This window comes from Zingiber officinale, chromosome 3A (assembly GCF_018446385.1).
Source record: "Zingiber officinale cultivar Zhangliang chromosome 3A, Zo_v1.1, whole genome shotgun sequence".
Lineage (NCBI taxonomy): Eukaryota > Viridiplantae > Streptophyta > Magnoliopsida > Zingiberales > Zingiberaceae > Zingiber > Zingiber officinale.
In genome coordinates this window covers 131,540,303-131,564,467 of record NC_055990.1, presented here as the reverse complement: position 1 = coordinate 131,564,467, position 24,165 = coordinate 131,540,303, and the positions used below count along the sequence as shown (strand labels likewise).

Sequence of the window (24,165 nt, the reverse complement as noted above, 5' to 3'; positions counted from 1 at the left end):
GAGCTGGTAGATTAGGGTTTATATGATGTCCAGAATCTCGACCCTTCTCCATGTCATCCAGGTTCATTTCTATGCGAGCCACGGTAGTTCGATACCTCTCTGCCTGTCTCCATTGCTCCCTAACTCTTGTCTCGAAATATGATCTAAATCACTACTTCGGCGGTGAATTCGTACTTGCTCATCGCCAAGCTCTCCACCTCCCTGCTAATGATTCCCACGCAGACTCAGTCCATTGCTGACAACCGCAAAAAGAATCAAAATTTTGCAATCTTTCCTCTATAATCAACGATGTGAGAAGCAAAGGTTAGAGCTTTGACAGCCTAACCGTTGGTTTCAGATCAGTACAACTCACCGAACTCCTGGTGGAGCGAGTGATACTTTACCTCAAGGAACACATTGATGCAAAAAAGGTGCTAACTTTCTTCCACTGGTGCTCCCAGACTAAACAATTCGAACATGACTTGTGATCTTATTACTTCATTGTTCATGTCCTTATTCGTTCCAGCCTTTTTATCGATGTGCGTGCTTTGCTGGGGTCGATAGTCAATAAGTATACAGAGAGAGTTGCATCTAAACATGCATCAATTGTGGAGGTGCTTCTCGGCACTTACGAAGCAGTTTTTCCCGGACATCGTGTTTTTGATCTTTTGCTGCAGGTGTATTCGAAGAAGAGAATGGTCAATGAAGCGTTTGATGCTTGCAGATACTTGGGAGATCATGGGCTGGATGCTAATATAATTAGCTTTAACACAATGCTTCATGTTTCACAGAGATCTGATCGGAATAATTTGGCTTGGAAGATATTTGAATATATGTTTGTAAGAAGAATATACCAAAACCAAACAACGACTGGAGTTATGATTGATGTGATGCTCTAGGAAGGGGTTTTGCCAAAGTTAGTGAGTGTTTTGGATAGAATTCATGGGAGTAGATGTGCCCCTGGCATTATTGTGAACACTACACTGGCTTTTAGGATCATTGAGGAGGATAGGGCTGAAGAAACAATCACTCTTTTGAAGAGAATGCTGCAAAGAAACATGATGTTTGATGATATTGCATACTCTTTGATTGTAACTAGCTATTGCAAGTTGTGCAAACTAGACTCGACACTTCAATCCAAGGACGAAATGATCAACAGGGGATGCAACTTGAATTCATATGTTTACACTTGTCTAATAGGATTTTATTCTCAGGAAAAAGAATCGAAGAGGCTGTTCAAATGATGGAAGAGATGAGCTCAATAAGACTGAAATCATATGACGAGACATATAATCATCTGATAATTGGTCTGTCGAGAAATGGATGGACAAATTAGTGCTTGAGATATAGTGAAAAGATGCTTGAAGGGGAATTTTTGCTCAGTCTTGACACTTGCAATCAGATGATAAAGACACTCTACATAGTATCATGGAAACCAACAGAACTCTGACATCTTTGTTGAACATGGGGCTTGTCCCTGATCAAGAAATATCCTTGATTCTAATTGATGGCTATGGAACAACTGGAGATTATCAGAAAATCATCACACTTTACTATGAGATGGTGCATATGAGTCTTGAGCCCAATGTGAGGTTCTTTAAGTCCTTGGTTCAAAACCTCTGCAAATGTGAACAAATTAGTGAAGCTGAAAAATTTATTGGCATTTTGGGGCGGAAAGGTTTGACCCCTACTAATTGTATGTATAATTCATTGATCATAGCATATTGTAACAGAGGCGGTATACAGAGAGCACTTATTTTCTATGAGATGATTCAAATGGAGTTGGTGCGATGTTCAGATGCTTTCATGCTTCTAGCCAAAAAAAAAAAAATGCTAGAAGTTGAACAGTGAGATTTCAACAAAATTCAAATGGTTAGATGTTTATATTGCACTCTCGAGACTGAATTTTGTTTGGTAAGTGGTCTACACATTTAGAAGAATTTGACATGATCACCTCGAGAGATGGTTATGATGGGTGGAGTTTTTACTTGCTTGAGAGGATAGCATCTACGGAAGTTAGTGTTGGTGCAATATCCCTCAGGTCAAGGTTGACCTGGGTAACCAAGCTGAGTCTTGGTTTGGGTTTAGATGTTTGACAATAAGATATTGATTGAAGAAGAGTCAAGTAGGTCAAGGTTGACTGGATACTTGACTGGGAAGTCCTAACTGGGATGTTAGGCAAAATGAAAGTCCTGGTGAGTGAAGCCAGGCAGAAGAAAAGTCCTGGTGAGTGAAGCCAGACAGAAGGAAGTCCTAGTGAGTGAAGCTAGGCAGATGGAAATCCTGGTGAGTGAAGCCAGGTGAAAGTCCTAGTGAGTGAAGCTAGGCAGATGGAAATCCTGGTGAGTGAAGCCAGGTGAAAGTCCTAGTGAGTGAAGCTAGGCAGATGGAAATCCTGGTGAGTGAAGCCAGGTGAAAGTCCTAGTGAGTGAAGCTAGGCAGATGGAAATCCTGGTGAGTGAAGCCAGGTGAAAGTCCTAGTGAGTGAAGCTAGGCAGATGGAAAACCCTAGTGAGTGAAGCTAGGTGAAAGTCCTGGTGAGTGAAGCCAGGCAAGGGAAAATCCAGATGGATCAAGGATGATCGGACATCTGGTGCTGGGAAGTCCAAGTAGGTCAAAGGATTGACTGGATACTTGGCATGAAAGAAAAGTCCAAGTAGGTCAAAGGGATTGACCGGATACTTGGCACAGAGAAAAGTCCAAGTGGGTCAAAGGGATTGACCGGACACTTGGTAAGGGAGTCCTAGCAGGTCAAGGGAGTGACTAGATGCTAGGCATGACATACCAACAGGTCAAGGTTGACCGGATGTTGGTTTGGGAGGTTTAGGACTTGGTTTTGGACAAAAACCAAGTGCTGGATCGATCAGTGGATCGATCCAGACCTGTCCCAGCGAACAGAAAGCTTCTGGATCGATCCGTGGATCGATCCAGAGGTCCCAATCGATCAGTGGATCGATTGGGACGCGGCTGCTTCGCGCGATAAGCGCTGGATCGATCCGTGGATCGATCCAGGCGCGTTTCCAGAGCACAGAGGCGCTCTGGATCGATCCGTGGATCGATCCAAAGCCTCCCCGATCGATTGGGAACATTCGGATCGATCGGGATCCGACCGTTGGCGTCGTTTATAGCTGCAGGCGTTCGATGGCTGCGGCAGAATTTCACCGATTCACTCCAGAGCTCTCGCCAACTCCTCCACAGCGCTCTCAAAGATCAGATCGCCAGTTCTTGAAGGATCTTGGAAGCTTTCCAAGTCAAGAGGCGGATCAAAGGCAAGAAGAGAAGCTAGGGTTAGGGTTTTGTACTCATTGTAAGCTTGTATTTTGTTTCCCTTTCCTTTCTTCTTGTACTGAGAGTCTTGTAGGGCTTCTCCGCCCTCGGTAGTTACCGAAAAGGAGTGTTTTCATAGTGGAGGGTGCGTGCGTGGTGTGGATCCTTGGACTAGTCACCTCTTGTGAGGTGGATACCAAGTAAACCAACCGTGTTAGCGTTGTATGATTTGTTTCTGTATTTTCCGCTGCGTATCTTTGAAGAAACAAGCAACGCCGAGCAACGAGCACGCGACGAGCTATTCACCCCCCCTCTAGCTACTTTTGGTCCTAACAGTTAGGCTATTATATCATTCAGTAGGAGTTATGAAAATACTGTTTTCCAGGGAATAATACTCCAACAATATGTATATATGAGCATTAATATAAGAAAAAAATGACTCATACATTCTACCAGATCAAGTATAATGCATCATGCTTTGGCTCTCTAGCTCTTGCACACCTTTTCTGTTGGCAAATTAAAGAACTTAACTATGTTACAAGCAAGATAGCTTGCCGTGTGTTGAAGGAGATGGCCTATCCTTATTCAAGTTTTTTGGAAATGAAAATTGCATACTCATGCTCAAGTACCCTTCTCTGCTGATGACTATAACTTCATACTTTATGATGAACTTCATTCTTTATGGGTCAAGTATTTTGGCTGCCTTGTTTCCATTCATTGCAAATTTTGGTTCACTCATTGAGATGAGGCTCATTGTTGGTTGACTTCTTGAATGTTTTGAAGCCATTGGGGCATGTTGAAAAGAAGATACATTTGAATGAAGACAGTTCAGTGCATGGTTTTTGACTTCTTGAATGTTTCAGTTCAGTGCATGGTTTTTGACTTGAAGAACACTAAGCAGAGTCATGCATTTATGATGGCAAAACTTCCAACATGCTTGAATTTTCTTTGGGAGTTTGTATTTAGCAGCAAGATCTGCACTTGTAACATTTTATGACTTTGGGGCAAACCGTTTGTTGATTCATTTACTTTCCCAAAATGAAAATTGCTGGCTTGGGCATTCGAACAATAATAAGCAGATCCATGCATTCATGATTGTGCAGATTTAAGCTGCCTTGTTGGACGTGTGTGAAGAGAGAATCAAAAGTAAGTTCATCTCTTTTCCTTTCAAATGTGATGTTGGCTATCTCTTTTCACTCAAAGTTTCCATGGATATCTCTAGCTAATGGAATTGTGCTAGGAAATGGATCTTTTTTATAATCCATTGTGGGGATGCTTGTCTGGTGGTCTGAAATATAGCACGATCCTGGAGAAAGAAATGTGAAAGGAAAGAAATTCCCGGTCAGCCGGGACCAACTAGACGAGCTCGAGCTTGCGGCCATGATGTCGTGAACTCGCAACAGGCACTAGCTCGTAACCTCTCAGCGACTGCTATGAGTTCGTGGAGTCACTGTGAACTTGCATGGCCTTTCTGCTCGCAAAGACCATGGAGAGGTTAGCTACAATGTCATCGCGAGTTTGCAGTGAGTCGGAATGAGTGTGAGTTTGTGGTGTGGCCTTGACTCACTTGGTATTTTTTTGATGTTTGAGATTGAGATTCACAATCAAAGTTCATTATTCTTGTAGTCATTTTTTTTTTGATCAAGTATGAAAAGATTATTTTACCTGGTTTTGGATGGATGAAAACTGTGTCAAAATTGTTTGTGGATGAATTTAAACTCTATCCATCAATTATTTTTTCAATAGGTGAATGAATAAAAGTGTTTCAACTCTCATACCATTCATTTTTTTATATTTAATTTATATTTTAGAGCAAATATAAGATAAATTCAGTCTTTTGAAAGATAGATGGGTGACATTAAAATAAATTTTCAATCATAAGCAAACAAATAAATAAGTGATAATTTATAAGGGAACAAAACAATGTCTCCCTGGAATGCCCAATTGATTAGAGGGTCATAGAATTATTAAAATGGGGTAAGAGGTCAATTCTTATCGGACACATGCACTCAGAGAAAAAACCCTCCCATCCCTTATCCACTTGAAAAGTCGACTATAAGCTGACCCATGATTTTTCTCCCCTCATATAACCTGGAGACGGGTTGTGAAAGATAACTGAGATAAATATAATCACTTTTTGCTATAATAGAAAAATAAAACACTACTACAACGACTACTACTACTAATAATAATCACATTTCATATTGCAACATGATACGGGTTATGATAGGTCGGTCTGGCGAATGAAGGAGAGGTCAAGGTTGAGAAGGATAGGAAAGGTATATAGCCGGTCGAGTGAAGGCCGAGTGAGTATCCATATGCTCATACACGCTCGGCCAGGTAGAGCCCGACCGAGCGTAGAGGCACTTAGCCTTTTGTATAGTTTTAATATATTACAGGCCGAGTAGAGACCGAGAGAACATCCATATGTTTATACATACTCGGTCGGGCAAAGCCCGTTCGAGCATAAAGGCACTTAGACTAATATATGATTTCTAGTACATTACCGACTGATCAAAGGCCAAGCGAGTACCCACATGCTCATAAACACTTGGCCGGGCAAAGCCCGCTCGAGCATAAAAGCACTTAGCCTAATATATGATTTCTAGTACATTACCGACCGATCGAAGGCCGAGTGAGTACTCACGTGCTCATACACACTCGGTCGGGCAAAGCCCACCCGAGCATAAAGACACTTAGCCTTATATATGGTTTCAGGATGTTACTGGCCGACCAAAGGCCGAGCGAGCATCTATGTGCTCTTATACGCTCAGCCGGGCAAATCTCGCCCGAGCATAAAGATACTTAGCCTTATACATGGTTCTTAATATGTTACCGGCCGAGCAAAGCCCGACCGAACGTAAAGTCACTCAGCCTTATAGTACATTCTTGAACGGAACATGCTCAACAAAAGGTATTCCTCATGTACGACCAGCTTGAACGACCGTCTGAGATATGCTCAATAAAAGGTATTCCTCATATACGACTAGCCGGGATATGCTCAACAGAAGGTATTCTTAATATATATAGCTGGCTTGAACGATTGGTTAAGACATGTGCAGCAAAAGGTATCCTTAATATATGCAGCCGGCTTGAACGACCGATCGAGACATGCCCAACAGAATATTTGATGGGAAATATCTTTTAGAACCTTCTTTAGTTATGATGATGTGTCACCATTATAAATATAAGTCATAAATGACAAAAGAGGTACATCTGGGGTACAAAAAAAATTCCTTAAAGGATTATTGCACGAAGTATAAAAGATGACTTCATCTCCTAACACACCCTAACGAACTGGGGACTACTTCACGACTACAGAGGGCACATGAGGTAGTATAAAATGGGGGATTTTCTCCGTTGGCAAGGTACACAAGTTCTAGCTTCTAAACTCTGTTTCAAACTACTTCAGTTACTGTTCATCTTCTTTTTCCTTCCACCCTTGAGAGAGAAACTGACTTGAGCGTCGGAGGGCCTAGCTAGAGATCCCTACCTCGGTCTTAGGTCACTAAGGCTTTGTTGGTTTGTCTCACTGTGCGTAGGATTATGGAGAGGTTATTTTAGGGCTCCCGGAGGCTACCTTCATCAAGGATCATCGTTTACCAAGCCAGCACACATCTTCGCAGATTTCAAATAAAATCAAATTTGGTGTCATCTGTGGGAAAGTATTCACCTAGATCTAAAGCTACGAGGATGGAGGAAGTTGGAAAACCTAACACTATTACTATATCACAGGAGGATTCGGAGTTGCTCATCAACTCTAGTGTGCAAAAGATATTACAACAACAACAACAAGTCAACACTGGTGGCATGCTACCTGTGGCACCACCTTTGACGATGTAGGTAACTTCTCATCAAAGAGAGAGAGATCAAGGGGGGAGATCCGGTTCAGTTGCTCTCTGTCCCTCTCTCTCCCACTCAACGCCCTAAAGCATATTTCCGAACACCTCTTGAACAAGGAGGACGAAAGGTAATTCTTCAGGAGTCTTTTGGAGAAACTCCCATAAGAGAAAAATGAAAAGGGAAGATTGTAGTTAATGATAGTTCTCTTGAAAGGATTATCACTCCATTTTCTCATCGAGTGATGGATGATCCTTTGCCGAAGCATTATCAAAATTTAAATGTCAGAGAATACTCGGGAACAACTGATCCCGAGGATCATCTTCTTAAATTTGAACATGAGGCGCTCCTCTAACAATTTACCGATGGAGTTAAATGTCGGATGTTCCTTACTATATTTGGAGGAGTAGCTCAGAGGTGGTTCAAACGACTACCGAAAAATTCTATTCATCGCTTTAAGGATTTCTGCAAGGTATTCCTACATCATTTCTCTAGCAATCGGAGATATCAGAAAACCCCTTGGAGTATTTTTTTCAATCAAACAGGGGCCTAAAGAATCTATCAGAGCTTATATTTAGAGGTTCAACCAAGTGGTCATCAATTTCCCTTCGACCACAACAAAGATCTTGGTAAGCGTCTTTTTCCAGGGACTTAATGATAATGATTTCTTTAAAGACTTAGTCAGGAACCCTCCCGTCAATTTTGACATATTGATTGAACGAGCTTCAGAGTTCATCAATGTGGAGGAAGCTCAAGCCACTCGGAAGAAGGATATTATTACTTCTATGTCGATTCCTGCTGTAGCATGTCCGGTGGAACCTGTCCAACCCCCTAAAGGACCTTAGGCAGATCCACATCATTGTCATCCAGAGCCTCGGCCTTAAGCAGTACAGCATGTAGATGCTCCCCCACATTTTTCTCAAAGGTGGTGCATGTATCATCTGACTAGCACCCACAACACAGAAAATTATTTTACTCTAAAGAATCAGCAGGTGGGTAACTCTTGCTATCATCGGCGTTCTCCAATCCCAAATCGTCGGCGATATCCACGACAGAATAGTCCTCTCAAAATTGAATAACAATCGAGAGGATACAAGAGGGAATATTACCTCTCTCTGTTGTACAAGTACAAAGACCTGACCAAGTACAATCAGAGCCACCATTGACTCGACAGGAAGAAAATTGCAATAATGCTGCTAGGGGTAATATCAATATGATAGCGGGAGGACCCACTGATGGTGATTCTAACCGGGCGAGAAAGTCGCATGCTCAGAAATTAATGATTCATGCCGTTGGATGTAGTGCTGAGAATGCGGTAGTGCCGGAAATCAATTTTGGGCCCAGAGATTTAGTAGGGGTGGAAGTACCCCATGATGATGCATTAATAATTAAGGTTGTTATAACCAATTGCAACATTTCATGTACTTTTATTGATATTGGTACCTCTGTTAATATTATCTTTAAACAAGCTTTTGATCAGCTGTGGATCGACTCGAGTGAGCTTCAGCCTATGGTTACTCCATTATACTGGTTCACATGCAATGATGTACAACCACTAGGTCAAATAAAATGAGCTATATCTTTAGGGGAGGAGCCCCTTTTGCGGACATGCCGATCGATCTTCATGGTGGTGGACGCCCTATCAGCGTATAATGTTATCCTGGGTCGGCCGACCTTGAATGAATTCAGGGCGGTCATTTCTACTTTCTGTCAGAAGATTAAATTCCCTGTTAATGACCAAGTGGGCGAAGTCAAAGGAGATCAAATAGTAGCACACAAGTGCTATGTGAAGGTTGTGAGGGCAGAAGCTAATGCCGCCCGAAAGGCTCAGAGGATGAATATCAATGCCATCCATGAAAAATTGCCCACCCTTATATATGAGGAGAAGGAAGAGGTGCAGATACAAGTCGGTTGATCGGAAGCCACTACCCACATCGCGTTCGACTTTGCTCCTGATCTCAAGGAGGGCTTGATAAAATGTCTTATGAAAAATAGTGATGTGTTCACCTGGACACCTAAGGAGGTGAAAGGTGTAGCATCAACGGTTATGGAGCATGCTCTTCATGTATACCCAGATGTCTGGCTGGTCAAACGAAAGAAAAGGGACTTCGGAGATGATTGTTGGATCGAGAAGTGCTAGTGGGGGGGGGGGGGGGGGGAATAGCGCTCGCGGCTATTTCGTTTTTCGAATCGCAAAACTATTGGAGTAATTAAAACGCAGCGGAATAAAATAAAGAAACACATCCAGAAGGACATAGAGAATTTTACTTCGTTCGGAGCCTTGATCGACTCGTACTCGAAGGCCCGCGATCCTTGATCGCTTTGCGTGGGAAACAACTATAAGCTCGATAAAATGGTTACAAGATGAAGTACAAGTAAATGAAAAAACTAATTATACCGACGACAAGAGTAGAATCTCGGAGCTTTGGGTCGTCGTAAACTTGTAGCAGCACTTTCGGGCATCTTTCATAGCAGCACGTTGGAGACAGAAGACTTGGAAATTATTGTTTTGAGCTGCTGGTCGAGACCCCTTATAAAGGGTGTTCAAGGCGCCTTCTACTGTTCACCAAGGCGCCTTGAATGAGCCGAGTCAGCCGCAGAGATAAGTGCTGAACTGGTCGAACCTTATCAGGTCCAAGGCGCCTTCATGAGGCTGTCCAAGGCGCCTTGGCTTCCTTCAAGGCGCCTCCAAGCTTGCTTCGCAGCCAGCTCCGGTTTTGCACCCGAGGCGCCTCCAAACTCCATGGAGGCGCCTCAGACACTATTCATCCGAGAGTAATTGTGCACTTTGGTCCTTGCAAGATATGTTAATCACAAAAAATACCCTGCAGCACAAAGTTAGCATAAAGTGACAGTATAAATATGATCAAGAATATTGTGACAGTCTCAGGACTGTTCGGGTCTGACTTCGGATTTCCTACCAGAAACCCTAGGTCGACCCGATGCCTACTGTTCCCTTTACGGGGAACGCGTCCTCACCAACTCCACTCAGGAGATTTACCTGTTGCCAGTGCGATTCTCCAGATTGACTGGACTTTTGCTCAGCACTCGACGCTTCCGGACTTTCTGCTGGACATCCGCTTCCTGGCTAGTCCAGTCTTTCACCTGGTTCGCGACACCAGGACTTTTCACCTAGGGTTACCACCCCCTAGGACTTTTGCCTGAAGCCATCGACCTGGCAAGACTTTCCCCATAGGGTTACCACCCCCTAGGGTTTTCCCTTTGCCTAACCGCAGCTAGGACTTATGCCTAAGTACCACCTAGGACTTTCCTGCAAACTTGTTCAATATATTAGAAACCAAATCACTTTAACTTTGAACCTTTTGACATAATCAAAACATAGGTTCGAGTCGGAGCTTCCTGCACCAACAATCTCTCCCTTTTTTATTATGACAATACAGTTCAAAGTTAAGTAAAAAATAAGACAGTAAGTACAGAAACTTAAACATGAACATAGATAAAAAAAATTTATGCTTTCCCTTCCCTTTGATTATGTTTAAGTTTACTCTTTACTTAACTTTTCTCTCTCCCCCTTTGACATAAATCAAAAAGAAACCTAGGGTAAGAGAAAAATAGTCCATGTAATTTTAAGCTCCCCCTAAAGGGTAGCCTTTTTGACTTTTGAATTTTCTACTCTCCCCCTTTGCCAGTTATCAAAAAATAATTCAGTTGAAAAATGATTTTCACATTTTCTTTTTGAAAAGTAAAATAGGCTGTGAAAAAAATGGGATAAGTGCTAAAATAAATTTTCATTTAAAATTTTGAAAGCACTGAGTTAAAATTTTGCAAAACTATCTGAAAGGTAACTTAGAAAATATCTTAGCAAGAATTTATAAAGTTAGGTTTCAAGATTGGCTAAGTTTGGAAAAAGTTTGAAAGTTGCTCTATGAATCACTAAGCCTTTTGCAAACATTGAATTTTGAAAATATAGCTAAAGTGAAAAGGGACTTAGCTTAATTTTGAATAAAATAATACTTATTTTTGAAAAAGAACTTGTTAGTTTTTAGGTTGAAGAGAGAGAGTAGCTAAAAATTTAATTTAGGTTATTTATTCAAAGTCAGTTGGTCCTTAAATCCAAGCATGAGTCAAGTTTAGTAGATTGACTTTAAATTATCTAAATTGTTTTGATCAGGTATCAGAGCCCTAAAGTACAAGCATGCTCAATCTTAGATGTATAAGTTGATGAAAAGTTTAAAGTAAAAAAAAATTTGCCTTTGCTTTAACTTTTCAAAGAGTTTAAAAGATAATTAAAACCATAAAATTTATTCTAGAGTCCAAGCATTAAAAAAAATAGTTATTTTATATTTTCCTAATTTACCATCTCACCCATTCTAGGTTTTCGGGCATGTTTAGCTTATGAGTGAGTGTTAGATAAAGTTAACTTTGTTTTAAAATATTGAGAATATAAGTTAGAATTCCAAATAAGTGACCATTTAATTATTTTGAAGATTTAAAAATTAATTGAGTTTAGAATTTCAAAGAATTTAATAACTTCTGAAAAGGGTTTTCAAATTAATCTTTCAAAGGATATTTCAAATGATTTTTTTTTAAAAAGATTTTTCAAGTAGTTTTGAAATAATTTTGAAATTAATTTTTCAAGGGATTTTTCAAATGATCATTTTTCAAACAACTTTTGAAATAATTTTCTAAAGGATTTTTAAATGAGTTTTTCAAAGATATTTCAAAATGATTTTTTAAATGAGTTTTTCAAAGATTTTTCAAAATAATTTTTCAAAGGAGTTTTGAAAGAATTTTTTAAAAGTTTTTTTTTTAAAGATTTTGAAAATATTTTTTGAAAGATTTTTCAATAAATTTGAAATTAATTTTGAAAATATTTTAAAATAATTTTGAAATTAATTTTGAAAATATTTTTAAATAATTTTGAAATTAATTTTGAGACGATTTTAAATAATTTTGAAAAGATTTTTTAAAGGATTTAAATAATTTTGAAATGATTTTGAAAAGATTTTTTAAAGGATTTAAATAATTTTGAATTGATTTTGAAAAGTTTTTTAAATAATTTTGAAAAGATTTTTAAATAATTTTGAAAAGATTTTTAAAATAATTTTGAAATTAATTTTGATTTTTTTTTAAAAAATAAATTAATTTTGAAAAGATTTTTAAATAATTTTGAAATTAATTTTGAAAAGATTTTTAAAAGATTTAAATAATTTTGAAATGATTTTGAAAAGTTTTTAAAATAATTTTGAAAAGATTTTAAATAAATTAATTTTGAAAAGATTTTTAAATAATTTTGAAATTAATTTTGAAAAGGTTTTTTAAAGATTTTTAAATAATTTTGAAATTAATTTTGAAAAGATTTTTAAATAATTTAATTTATTTTGAAAGGATTTTTAAAATGATTTTGAATGATTTTGAAATTAATTTTGAAAGGATTTAAAATAATTTTGAAATTTAGTTTTAAAATGATTTTGAAATAAAGTTTTAAAATAAAGTTTTAAGATAACTTTGAAATTAATTTGAATTTGAATTAATTATCAGTTTGATTTTAATTACTTAGTCATCTCATCCGATCTAAATTTTCAATCAGGAAATCCTATAATTTTTGTGAGATGAATTGAGGTTCAATTTAAGGGTTTGGTTTAACCTTGTGTTAGATTCAGGTTTAGCTTTGGGTTCAACAAGTAAGCATTCTTTGGATAAACTTCTGGGCTATGGTGAGTCACAAGGAACTCATTAAAGTAACCATGCCTTCGAGGTTTTCCAAATAGTCCTACCCATTGAACTTAATACTAAACCTTGGTCTAACTGGTTAGGATCCGTTTAAGGGTTGCTTCGGTCAGTTCCACTTGGCCAAATGCACCAGGTCGAAGCCATATCTTCCTAGACATGCGGTGCCCAAGCTTCCTTAACGTACTATCATCCAAAAACTTCACCAGTACCGTGGGTCAGGTTAAATCTAGCCCATTTTTTCTAACCTTAATTACCCTGCCGGGTAGTCTACTCTTGTGTACCCATTTTGGGTAGATTACGTTCAGTTATCCAGTCGGGTAGTTTAGTTAGGGGTGCCAGCTATTCTAGATCCTCCTTCTAAATTTTTATTTAATTTAAATTGAATTTTTGAATTTTGATTTAAGTTCGAATCTTTAATTTAATTTTGAATTTATAATTTAATTTTAATTTGATTTTGAATTTTAATTTTGAATTTTGAATTTAATTTATTAAGATTATTTTTCTTTTTGCTCCCCTTGGATCATAGCCTCGATATGGTCTATCGAGGTAGTGTATTTGATCCTTCGGGACCAGTATTGTCCAGGTCCAACTTGATTAACCAAGTTTGACTTGGGGACCCATGCTTGAATTGTATTTTTATTATTTCTATTAACTAGAGATAGATATGATTTATATTTTCTGTTGGTTTTAAATCCAAGCCCGGATTTGTTATAAACGACTCGCTGTTTTCTAAGAATTAGGTCCAAATTCTTGGAACCCAAGGTGAACCGTTCCAACATGTCCTTGAGTTCTTTAATTTGATTTTTCAAATTGGAATTTTCTTCCTCAAGTTGTTGGACTTGAGTCGAACTTCCAATTTGAACTGGTTCAGTTAAAGCCCTCAAGTCATTCGCTTCCTTAAGGGCTGTTACCTCCTTTTGGAGCGACTTAACCCGGACGTTGGATTTAGCCAACTTCTTTAATAAGTAAGGAATTAAATTTTCTGAATCATCTAAGCTACTAGAAATTAGAGCACTTACAGTGGTTTTGGGTCCTTCAGAAATGGATACAGATCCGTGGCTTCGCTCGGACTCGGTGTCTGATTCGCTCTCGATTTCTGAATCGGGCTCGAACTCAGACTCGGTTTCAACAACATGTGCTAGTACTGGTAGAGCGAGAAGGCTCGCTTGCTCTTCTTCGTCCGATTCGGATTCATCTGATGACTCGGACCATGTTGCCTTTAGTGCTTTCTTCGTCTTGCTTGTTCCTGCAAATAATGCAACACCTTCCTCGGCCAGAATAGTATTAGTCTGCTCAATTAATTTGTTTATTAAAACATGCTTACCTATCTTCGTATCAGAAGTACCTTTGTGTAGCTCAATCAGATTCTCCCACAGCTCCTTGGCGCTTGAGAATGGGCCGGCGCGATTCAGCTCCTTATTCGTTAAGCCACACTGAAGTGTATACGTTGCTTTTGCGTTTGCTTCTACCTTTTTGATAAGGTTCGCATCCCAGTTCTCGTACGGTAGTGGCTTGCCGGCGCCGTCAGTTGGCAGTTGAAGCCCTGTTTTGATGATCATCCAGACTTCAAAGTGAGTCTGGAGATACGCCTCCATCCGACCCTTCCAATCTTTGAAATCATCTCCGGAGAAGAGCGGTGGGCGAGCAGTGTTGTAGCTTTCTTGATGGGCCATTTTAGAAAGACAATCTCACAAAATAAACACAATAAAACTTGTTCCAAAACTTAGTCTTGGATTAGCAGTGCGGGAGGGAAATAAAGATAGTAATTCAGGAATTTTGAGAAAAAAAATAAAATATTATTAAAATATGATTAAAATAATATTAAAAAAATAATACTACAAATTTTTGAAAATGCAATATTTCGCTAATTCCAACCAATGGTGAAAAGATGAAAATTAATTTTTCAAAAACAGTTTTGGAGGGAAAAAATGAAAGGCGTAATGCTTGAATGGTGGTTGCACCAGTTCAAAGCGACCCCGCTCTGATACCAATTGTTGGATCGAGAAGCGCTAGAGGGGGGGGGGGGTGAATAGCGCTCGCGGCTATTTCGTTTTTCGAATCGCAAAACTATCGGAGTAATTAAAATGCAGTGGAATAAAATAAAGAAACACAACCAGAAAGACATAGAGAATTTTACTTCGTTCGGAGCCTTGATCGACTCCTACTCGAAGGCCCGCGATCCTTGATCGCTTTGCGTGGGCAACAACTATAAGCTTGATAAAATGATTACAAGATGAAGTACAAGTAAATGTAAAACTAATTATGCCGACGACAAGAGTAGAATCTCGGAGCTTCGGGTCGTCGTAAACTTGTAGCAGCACTTTCGGGCGTCTTTCAGAGCAGCACGTTGGAGACAGAAGACTTGGAAATTGTTGTTTTGAGTTGCTGGTCGAGACCCCTTATAAAGGGTGTTCAAGGCGCCTTCTACTGTTCACCAAGGCGCCTTGAATGAGCCGAGTTAGCCGCGGAGATAAGTGTTGAACTGGTCGAACCTTATCATGTTCAAGGCGCCTCCAACCACTCCAAGGCGCCTTCATGAAGCTGTCCAAGGCGCCTTGACTTCCTTCAAGGCGCCTCCAAGCTTGCTTCGCAGCCAGCTCCGGTTTTGCACCCGAGGCGCCTCCAAACTCCATGGAGGCGCCTCGGACATTGTTCATCCGAGAGTAATTGTGCACTTTGCTCCCTGCAAGATATGTTAATCACAAAAAATACCCTGCAGCACAAAGTTATCATAAAGTGACAGTATAAATATGATCAATAATATTGTGATAGTCTCAGGACGTCCGGGTCTGACTTCAGATTTCCTACCGGAAACCCTAGGTTGACCCGACGCCTATTGTTCCCTCTACGGGGAACGCGTCCTCACCTACTCCACTCAGGAGATTTACCTGTTGCCAGTGCGATCCTCCAGATCGACTGGACTTTTGCTCAGCACTCGATGCTTCCGGACTTTCTGCTGGACATCCGCTTCCCGGCTAGTCCAGTCTTTCACCTGGTTCGCGACACCAGGACTTTCCACCTAGGGTTACCACCCCCTAGGACTTTTGCCTGAAGCCATCGACCTGCCAAGACTTTCCGCATAGGGTTACCACCCCCTAGGGTTTTTCCTTTGCCTAACCGTAGTTAGGACTTATGCCTAAGTACCACCTAGGACTTTCCTGCAAACTTGTTCAATATATTAGAAACCAAACCACCTTAACTTTGAACCCTTTGACATAATCAAAACATAGGTTTGAGTCGGATGCTTCCTGCACCAACAATGATCAGAATAAAATTATCAAGAAGGAAGTGGATAAATTGTTGGAGGCTGGATATATTCGAGAAGTACAATTTCTAAGCTGGTTGGCTAACGTTGTCTTGGTTTCTAAGCCAGGTAATAAGTGGCGAGTATGTATTGATTTCAAGGATCTCAACAAGGCTTGCCCGAAGGATTATTATCCTCTGCCTCATATAGATCAAGTGACGGACTCTGCGGCTGGATGTGAATTCATTAGTATGTTGGACGCATATTAGGAGTATCACCAAATTCCACTTGCTAAGGCGGATCAGGGAAATATTAGCTTTATAACTGCTGAAGGTACTTATTGTTACAATGTTATGCCTTTTGGTTTAAAGAATGCAGGAGCTACTTATTAGAGGCTCATGAACAAGGTTTTTCAAAAGCAGATTGGAAGAAATATGGAAGTTTACGTGGATGATATTCTTATTAAATCTACACAGGTTTCTAATTTATGTGCTGATATTGAAGAAACTTGTAGGACTCTGAGGAGGTATGGACTCAATCTCAATCCCAACAAATATTTATTTAGGGCCAAGAGTGGGAAGTTCCTAGGATACATGGTGACCGAGCGGGGAATAGAAGCCAATCCCAGCAAAGTAAAAGCACTACAAGACATGACGCCTCAACGAACCCTAAAGGAAGCACAAAGATTGACAGGGAGGTTTACCGTCTTGTCTCACTTCATCTCTCGGTCGGCCGATCGGAGTCTCCCCTTCTTCAAAGTACTTCGACAAGAAACTAAATTTCAATAGGATGAGGATTGCAGTAAGGCATTTGAGGAGATGAAAGAATATTTGTCTACTCTCCCTGTATTAGCTAAACCAATAGTAGGAGAGACTTTATGGGTGTACTTATCAACCAACAATCATGCTGTTGGTTATGTATTAATGAGGCAGGAAGAGAAAGAATAGTTACCTATGTATTTTTTGAGTCATTTATTAAAAGGAGCTGAGTGCCGATATACGACACTTGAGAAGTTAGCTTATGGATTGGTTTTAGCAGCTCGGAGATTACGTCCTTATTTTCTGTCACACCCAATTATAGTATTGACTAACAACACTCTTGGTCGTGTACTCACTAACCCAAAAGTGTCCAGAAGATTGATCAAGTGGACGACCGAACTTAGTGAATATGATATACAGTAATATACAGTATCAGCCTCTGGCGACAATCAAAGCTCAAGCTTTGATGGATTTCATAACAGAAATACCATGTAACGACCCTAAATTTCCTTGTCTTAAGTTCTAAAAGTCCTTATTTATATTTATAAATGCTATAGAAATATTCTAGAGATTTTTAGAAATTTTTAGAGTATTTTTATGCAATTTTTGGAGGTCGTTTGGTATTTTTACTAAACGAAAGAAGTTTCGACAAAAATAATGTCCAAGCTGAGATTCGAACCCGCGACCTTCGGACGAGCCAACTCTTAAGCGAATTCGGCTAACCAAGTGTTCAAGCGGGCGCTGCTAATCAAATAGAGGTCAGAAATAATTTAAAGGGTAGTTGATAACAGAAACATTAGTTATTAAGGGAGAGTTTAGTTGATTTCCGTGACCTAACCTAATCCCTCTCCTCACCTCTCTCGTGTGACGACGGCGGCTCGGGCGGAAATAGAGAAGAGTCTAGGGCACGTCTCCGGCGGCCGACAAGGGTATTCTCCGGGGGATTCTTCACGCGGTGGTGATCTTCTCGTTGAGGAGAGTCTGTGGGGGCAAGGAGAGGTCAGAGATTTGAGCTATCCGAACCCTAGAAGTTCCTTTCTCCGGTTGTGAGTCCAAGAAACCATTGTAAGTTGCTACTCACCTGCGGTAAGAGTAGTTTCGAGCTTTGATTCTCTTTTCTTTTGGTTTTTCGGAATAAGCCGTGAAGAATGATGGATTTCTAGAGATCTAGTTTTTGAATTTTGCTGTGGAGATTGTGTTTAGGGTTGCTGCCGTGAGACTCTAAGAAAGAACATGAAAGGGTAGGTATGTTGAGCATTTTTATTCCTTTTGAGATAGAGCAGCTGGCATTGAACAGGGGAAGAGCTGTGGTTTCGGGTTGTTTGTGATGGTTGCTGCCATGAACTCAATTCCGAATTTGAAGTGCTGTTGTGTTTGAAGTGCTGCCGTGAACCTCAAAGCAAGGGAATAAACCTACCATCTAGTTTAGGAGGTTTAAGATTTATCTGATTCTAGATTTTTATCTATCAAGAAAACCTACCTTGTTTTTAGTTGGCAATTGAAGTGGTACAGCTTGTTTCTAGGTACAGACATGCTTTGCCCTGTTAGAAATAATTTAGAATATGGAAGTGTATCAAGTGTATGCTGTTGGTTTCATGGATTAGGGCTATGAGAAGAAATGGTTTACAGATTTTTAATAGCTCAGTAATTAGTTTTCCTTGCTTCGGATTTTCTGTTCAGCATTGGGATGTCTAGAAGTCTAAAAGTAGCTAGTGTACTTTGTTTTCCTTGCTTCAGATTTTCTGTACAACATTATTTTAGTAGATGGCATTTCTTTTGCTTGAGCTAAATGACTTGTCTATATTAAGAGGATTTAACTGTCCCTTTTAATTCTATTGTAGCAAAAAGAATAATCATGATTTGGTTTCCTTACTAGTGCACTTTGGTCTTCCTTGCCGTGGTATAAAGTATGCAGAATAAGTGGCATTTTGAGTTTCCTTTGCTGCCATGAAACTCAATTTAAATTGTTTAGTTTTGAATAGTTGGGTAGTATATTGGTTTCTTTAGTTTTCATTGCTATTTTAACAAGCATGAGCAGCCACGTATTTTAGTGGAATAATTATGTGTTATATAAAACCTTTTTAGGGGATTATGAGTAGCTATAAGTAAGAAAAGACCAAGGTTTTGATAGGATACCTAAATTTTAAGTATTGGGATCAGCAGCACACCAAGTGCTTAAAGGAATGCCAAGGCATTTTATTGTAAGAATATTAAAAGATAACAAGTATTTTATTTTAAAGAGGCTAGTACCTGACTTCCAAGGTTGTCGTTAAACAAATCCAGGTGACCAATTCCAAGGTCTTGGCCCTAGTAAGACCAAGATCTTTACCCTCGTAGGACTGGTGACTAGCTACCACAGTCCCTATTAGGGAGCGCGCATTGGTACTAAGCCTGGGCCCCAGAGAAGCTTTATTATTATTTTAAAGTATTAATCTATATGTATTTGGACTAGCAAAGCAAGTGTCATAGAAGTTTAATTCAGCAAGTTAGCTTCTTTATTCCCAAGTTCAGCAAGTTAGAACTGTTTGTTCCTTTTAGCACTGCAAACCTTAGTTTAATTGCTATTTTTATTGTGCATGAGCAGATTTTTCCACTTTACTATTAGTAGAGCTCGAGCAGTATCTTTTTCTAGCTTTTCCCTTTGCTATTGAATATGCATGATCAGCTTTCATTTTTCTATTTCGTCGCTATAGGTTTGGGCATGAGCAGTATTGGATCTTATTTCCATTTCTATGCTATGGATTTGAGCATGAGCAGTATTGAATTATATTGCTATTTCCTTGCTATAGATGCAAGCATGAGCAGTATCGATTTTAGATTTCTAGATTTCTTTGCTATTAGATTAACATGAGTAGCTATATATGTTTTATTTTAGAGCATTCAGTTTCTAGTTCTTCTCGTATACATGCACATTCAAGTTTTTATGAGTTAGACAACGCTTACTAAGCATTCGCTTATAGTTTGCATTTCCTCTTACTGTAGATAAAGGAAAGGAAAAGCTATAGCAAAAGAAGGCGACAAGGAGGTGTTCGATGATGTGTGTGATGCCAGGACTATGGGAGAGACTTGGGACATTATTAAGTTTCCGTGTTTTAGTGGATAAGATTTATTGAAATTGTATTTTATATTCCATATCATTTGGGGATTATTCTTGTTTTAGATCGCATGCTAAGATGAGTTCTGTTTAGTAAGTAGTGTTGGTGCGAGAAGCATCCGACGATCGACCTGAGTTTTGATAATGGAAAAGGATTCAAAGTTAAGATGTGTGGTGATCTAACGGTCTGAATGAGATTGCAGGAAAGTCCTAAGTGTAGTTAGGCAAAAGGCCTAACTGTGGTTAGGCAAGGTAAAAACTCTAGGGGGTGGTAACCCTATGCGGAAAGTCTTGGTGGGTCGAGTGCTTCAAGCAAAAGTCCTAGGGGGTAACCCTCGGTGGAAAGTCCTGGTGTCGCGAACCAGGTGAAAGACTGGACCAGTCGGGAAGCGGAAGTCCAGCAGAAAGTCCAGAAGCATCGAGCACCGAGCAAAAGTCCAGTCGATTTGGAGGATCGCACTAGCATCAGGTAAATCTCCTGAGTGGAGTAGGTGAGGATGCGTTCCCCGTAGATGGAACAGTAGGCGTCGGGTCGACCTAGGATTTCCGGTCGGAAACCCGAAGTCAGACTCAGATAGTCCGGAGACTGTCAAACTTTCACTTTTATACTATCACTTATGTGTTATGAGCTAATTTTGTGCTGCAGGGTATTTTTGTGTTTAACATATCTTGCAGGGACCAAAGTGTAAAATTGGCCTCGGATAAACATTACTGAGGCACCTCCATGGAGCTTGGAGGCGCCTCGGGTGCAAAACCTGAGCTGGCTGCGAAGCAAGCTTGGAGGCGCCTTGGACAGCTTGATGAAGGCGCCTTGGAGAGGCTAAAGGCACCTTGAACCTGATAAGGTTCGACCAGTTCAGCCGTTATCTCCGCGGCTGACTCGGCTCATTCAAGGCGCCTTGGTGAACAGTAAAAGGCGCCTTGAACACCCTTTATAAGGGATCTCGACCAGCAACTCACAACATGCAATTCCAAGTAATCTCTCTGCGACCAGCTGCTAACGACACGATCCCGAACTGCTGTGACAACCACCCGACGACCCGAAGCTCCGAAACTTCAGTTTTTCTCACTGTCGTCGGTATAATTCAATTGTTTATTGTTAGCTATTGTACTTCATCTTGTAATCATTTTTATCGAGCTTATAGTTGTTGCCCACGCAAAGAGATCAAGGATCACGGGCCTTCGAGTAGGAGTCGATCTAGGCTCCGAACGAAGTAAAATCCTCTGCGTCTTTTTGTGTGATTGTTTTCTGTTTATTCCGCTGCTTTAACTCTTACGCTTTTACGATTCCGATAATTGAAACAAAATAGCCGCGGGCGCTATTCACCCCCCCTCTAACGTGTCTCGATCCAACAATTGGTATCAGAGCAGGGTCGCTTCGAATAGGTGAAACCACCATTCAAGCATTTCTTTTGTGGCTTTTTCGTCTATTTACGCCTTTCGTTTTTTCCCTCCAAAACTGTTTTCAAAAAATTTATTTTCATCTTTTCACAATTGATTGGGATTAATGAAATATCGAATTTGGAAAAATTTGAAATAATATTTTTTAACAATATTTTATTATTATTTTATTATTTTTTCTCGAAACTCGTAAATTTCTATTTCTATCCCTCTACCACACTACTAATCCAGGATTAAGTCCTGGTACACGTTTTGTGTTCACTTTTTTGTGCAAGATTCAATGGCTCTCCAAGAAGGCTATAGCACCACTCGTCCACCGCTCTTCTCCGGCGAAGACTTCGGCTACTAGAAAGGCCGGATGGAGTTGTACCTACGAACCAAGTTCGATGTCTGGATGATCACCATGACCGGGCTCGAAATACCAACTGACAAAGCCGGCATGCCACTACCATACGAGAACTGGGACGTAAACCTTATCAAAAAGGTAGAAGCAGACGCAAAAGCAACGTATACACTTCAGTGCGGCTTAACGAATAAGGAGCTGAATCGCGTCGGCCCATTCTCAAGCGCCAAGGAGCTGTGGGAGAATCTGATTCAGTTACACGAAGGTAGCCAAGTAAGTAAGCATAATTTAATAGATGATTTATTTGAATTAGATGAACAGTATGATACTACTTCGGCCGAGGAAGGTATTACGTTGGTTGCAGGTATAAGCAAGACAGAGGAAGCTAGAAAGAAACAAATGATGAAGGCAACATGGTTTGAGTCTTCAGACGAATCCGAGACTGACGAAGAAGAACCGGCAAGCTTCCTCGCACTACCGGTACTAGCATCTGTGGCGGAAACTGAGTCTGAATACGAGACAGATACCGAGAGTGAATCCGGATCCGAGTCCGAGAAAAGCCACGGATCTGTATCCATTTCCGAGGGACCCAAACCCACTGTAAGTTCTTTAATTTATAGTATTAACTTAGATGATACGGAAAACTTAATTCCTTACTTATTAAAGAAATTAGCTAAATCCAACGTCCGGGTCAAGTCACTCCAAAAGGAGGTAATAACCCTTAAGGAAGCGACTGACTCGAGTTATTTAAATGAGTCAGTTCAAATTGGAAGTTCAACTCAAGTTCAACAACTTGAGGAAGAAAATTTCAATTTGAAAACTCAAGTTAAAGAACTCAAGGACACGTTGGAACGGTTCACCTTGAGTTCCAAGAATCTGGATCTGATTCTTGGAAAACAGCGAGCCGTTTACAACAAATCCGGACTTGGATTTAAAACTAAAGGAAAATACAAATCGTATTTATCATTAGTAAATAGAAATAATAGAAAGGTAGTCCAAGCATGGGTACCTAAGTCCAACTTGGTCAATCAAGTTAGACTTGGTCAATATTGGATCCCCAAGGATCACGTCCATTACCTTGATAGACCTTATCGAGGCTATGATCCAGGGGGGAGCAAAAAGAAAAATTATTTTAATTAATAAATAAATAATGAAATTCATCTTAATAAATAAATAAATAATTATCTTAACAAATAAAATTAAAGGAATATAATTAAAACTTTAAAAACAAGCGAAAAAGAAAAAAAAAATAAAAATTAAATTAAAATTCAAAATTCAATTAAAAATTTGAAATTCAATTCGAAATTAATTCAAAATTCAACTTAAAAAAAAAAATTAGAAGGAGGATCCAGAATAGCTGGCACCCCCAACTAAACTACCCGACTGAGTAACCCAACTTAATCTACCCGAAATGGGTAAACAAGAGTAGACTACCCGACAGGGTAATAAAGGTTAGAATAAAATGGGCTACGTTTAACTTGACCCACGGTACTGGTAAAGTTTTTGGATGATAGTACGTTAGGGAAGCTTGGGCATCCATGTCTAGGAAGATATGGCTTCGACCTGGTGCATTTGGCCAAGTGGAACTGACCGAAGCTACCCTTAAATGGATCCTAACAAGTTAGACTAAGGATTAGTATTAAGTTCAATGGGTAGGACTATTTGGAAAACCTCGAAGGCATGGTTACTTTAATGAGTTCCTTATGACTCACCATAGCTCAGAAGTTTATTCAAAAAACACCTACTTGTTGAACCCAAAGCTAAACCTGAATCTAACACAAAGTTAAACCAAACCCTTAAATTGAACCTCAATTCATCTTACAACAATTATAGGAGTACCTGATTAAAAATTTAGATCGGGTGAGATGACTAAAAATTAAATTAATTAATTCAAATCTAAGTAATAATTCAAATCAAATTAATAATTAATAATCTAAATTAAATTAAAACTTAATTTCAAAATCATTTTAAAAATCTTTTAAAAAACTTGATTTCAAAATTATTTGAAAAATCTTTTAAAAATCATTTTAAAAACCTTTTAAAAACTTAATTTCTAAATTATTTGAAAAATCTTTTAAAAATCATTTTAAAAACCTTTTAAAAACTTAATTTCAAAATTATTTGAAAAATATTTTAAAAACCTTTTCAAAACTTATTTAAAAATCATTTGAAAAATCTTTGAAAAACTTATTTAAAAATCCTTTGAAAAATCTTTGAAAAAAAAAACTTATTTAAAAATCCTGAAAAAAAAAACTTATTTAAAAATCCTTTGAAAAATCCTTTGAAAAAAAAACTTATTTAAAAATTCTGAAAAAAAAACTTATTTAAAAATCCTTTAAAAAATCCTTTGAAAAATCTTTGAAAAAAAAAACTTATTTAAAAATCCTTTGAAAAATCTTTGAAAAACTTATTCAAAATCCTTTGAAAAATCCTTGAAAAACTTATTTAAAAATCCTTTGAAAAATATTTGAAAAACTTATTCAAAATCCTTGAAAATACTTTAAAATTTTCATTTTATAAATTCTTCAAAAATTCATTTCAAAAA

At 38.9% G+C, this 24,165-nt stretch overlaps 1 pseudogene; it reads left to right on the top strand.

Annotated features, from left to right (window-relative positions):
- Positions 1-399: 399 nt before the first annotated feature.
- LOC122050669 lies at positions 400-1,351 on the top strand (annotated as a pseudogene).
- The last annotated feature ends 22,814 nt before the right edge of the window (positions 1,352-24,165 follow it).